Here is a 3,130-nt window from a genome sequence, read left to right as displayed (position 1 = left end):
GGTGATGGGTATTAAGGAGGGCACGTATTGAATGGAGCACTGGGTGTTATACGCAAACAATGAATCATGGAACACTACATCAAAAACTAATGATGTAATGTATGGTGATTAACATAACATAATAAAATAAAATTTAAAAAAAAATGCAGCCTGGACCTGAAGCAGAACCCTTCACTTTGCAGATTCCCACTCAAACTTGGCAGCTTTTGCTTTTGCCTGAGAAATACAATGGAGCAATACTCCCAGGAATAAAATATGCTGTCTCAAGAACCTGCAGAGTCCTGCCAGGTGTTGCACTTCCTTCTTAGAGGTCAGAGAACGCAAGATGAACATCCTACAATTTAGAGGGAATGTTCTAGTATGTTCCAGGCCATGGGACTCCTAAAAACTTTATTGATATTTAGAAGGTGTATCAGCACCCTGGTAGCACAGAGGTTTTACCAAGGCCTGCGATATACTTGTTACTTCTTATTCATCTTGTCCCATTAACATAATGTTATCAATATAGTGGAACAATATGATGTTCCGTTGAATGTCCAGAGTCAAGATCCCTGGACTTTATTATGACAGAGGGCAAGAGAGATAACATACCCAAAAGGTAAGACCTTATGTATATGCACTTGTCTGCCCCAAATGGTTGCAAACTATTTCTCATTTCTGATCAAACTATTTCCTTCCTGATGAGAATGGAAAACAACTAGATATCATGGGCTTGAGGTTGTATTAATATATTTAAGTAAATTTGCAACATCAACCACAGCATTTCCAACTAGAACTGGCTCAGTTTGTGGGGCCACTGGTTTTGTAAGAGCCAGCCTCGTACATTAAAGGAATAAATTATTAAAAAAAAAAAAAAAACAAACCACCTCTGCATCTTTATGTACTAATCTCTACCATACTCCCTGGAATGTAATAATAATTTTCATTCACTATATTAGTTTGAGGAGAAGTAGTTTTAGAAGCTTCCACCTGGCCTTCTCCACAATGATAGCTCTTACTCCACAGGCCAGAGAACTAATAGTAGGGCCCTGCCAAATTAGGACAATGAAATGATCTGTGTATGTCCATGAGCCATTAGACCCACTGTGAGAAAGGCGTTGGCCAAGATTTCACTTAATACCTTGCACCAAATGCTTCCACTCTAATAGGATGATGCTTTGGGTCCCTAGGTATCACCATCAACTCAGACATAGTACCCAAAGTCCTAGAAATATTATGTATTCTTCTTTTCTCAGTGAACAGTTACCCTAATAAATTGGAAAATGACTGGGGAAATTGATACCATACATAGTTGCCATGATATTGCAGGGTACTTTCTCTTGGGAATCATCCTTTTCTTCAGTCAAAGTATTCTTGTTCTAAAAATTATTTCCATTTCAGAAACTGGAAAAAGGATTGTGACTTTTTAATATAGTGATTGCCTTTAGCCTCCTAATCAACAACTCTTGATTTCTTTTGATTGTGTAGATTGAGTACTATCCTGTTGGTTACCCATTTATTTTGTTGCTAGTGATGTTGTGTGTAGCTGAGCCCCCCTGCTGACCCTAGTCACTAATTATAATAATTGTGCTTACCTTGATTCTGATGGTTAAGTGTTCCCACATGCTCCCTAAAATTTTGGGATCCTATCATCTCTCTTGCTGTCAAAGAATCCAGTTCTGTAATGGCATTTTCTACTGTCAGCTGTGGTCTTTGGCGAAAAGGCATCACTGAGCTTCTCAAGGATACTAGTGATCTTCCCAACAGTGCATTCCTTGATCTGAGCAATTCTGCTTCTAGGAAGTTAACCAAAGATAATTTTACACAAAAACTATATGTATAAGAATATTCATGGTAATATTGCTCATAAAAGGACAATTTTAAAACAGCCTAGATTGGCTGGGAAAAGAATCTTTCAGCTCAAGAATATATTGATATAAATCTCCAAAATTTAAAAGCAAAAAAAAAAAAAAAGAACAGAGTACTCAAAGACCGTGGGACAACTAGAAGAGGTGTAACATACCCATAATGAGATTACCAGAAGGAGAAGAAAGAGAGAAATTAACAAGAAACATTGGAAGTAATAATGACTGAGAATTTCACCAATATTAATGTCAGATACCAAACCACAGATATAGGAAGCTCAGAAAATACCAATCAGGATAAATGCCAAAAAAACTACACCATGGCATATCATTTTCTTTCTTTTCTTTTCTCTACTTTCTTTTTCCCCCGCTTTGGTGCAAAAGGTGATTTCATTAAAGCACAGAGACAGGACGTGTGGGCAGAAAGAGCTGCTGGCATATCATTTTCAAGTTACAGAAAATGAAAGATAAAGAAAATATTCTGAAAGAAGCCAGAGCAAAAATAAATAAATAAATAAATAAATAAATAAATAAATAAATAAATAAATAACATCTAACTTCTCAAAGACCAGATGGGAGTGGAATAAAGTATTTAAAGTGTTAAGGAAAATACCAACCTAGGATTCTGCACCTTGAAAATTATCCTTCAAAAGTGAAGAAGAAATAAAGACTTTCTCAGACAAACAAAAATTGAAGGAATTTCTTTAGTAGAACTGCCTTAAAAAAAATGTTAAGAGAAGTTCTTTAAAGAGAAGAAAAATAATATAGGTCAGAAACTTAGAGGCAGCTCTTTCTGCCCACAGGTCCTGTCCCCTGTATTTTAATAAAAACATCTTTTTGCACCAAAAAAGAAAAACAAGAAGAAGAAAAAAAAAAGAAACTTAGATCTACATAAAGAAAGGATGGGCATAGAGGAAGAAGTAAAAAAGGTAAAACAAAAATTTCTATTTTCCTTATTCTTAATTGATCAAATAGGTAACAGTTTGTTTAAAACAATAGCAAAAAATATATTCAATTATGTATGCTTATGTATATATTATATATATGCTTATGTATTTTTTAAGATTTATTTATTTTAGAGAGAGAGAGCACATGAGTGGGGGGAGAGGCAGAGGGAGAAGGAGAGGGAGAGAATCTCAAGCAGATTCCCCACTGAGATCGAAACCCAAGGCAGGCTCAATCTCATGACCCTGAGATCATGACCTGAGCCAAAATCAAGAGTTAATTGCTTAACCGACTGAGCCACCCAGGTCCCCCATGTATGTTTATATATAAGTTAAATGAAT

Source organism: Leptonychotes weddellii, chromosome 7 (assembly GCF_054177405.1).
Source record: "Leptonychotes weddellii isolate Sample4059 chromosome 7, ASM5417740v2, whole genome shotgun sequence".
NCBI classification, from domain to species: domain Eukaryota; kingdom Metazoa; phylum Chordata; class Mammalia; order Carnivora; family Phocidae; genus Leptonychotes; species Leptonychotes weddellii.
Note: the sequence above shows the minus strand (reverse complement) of the source record.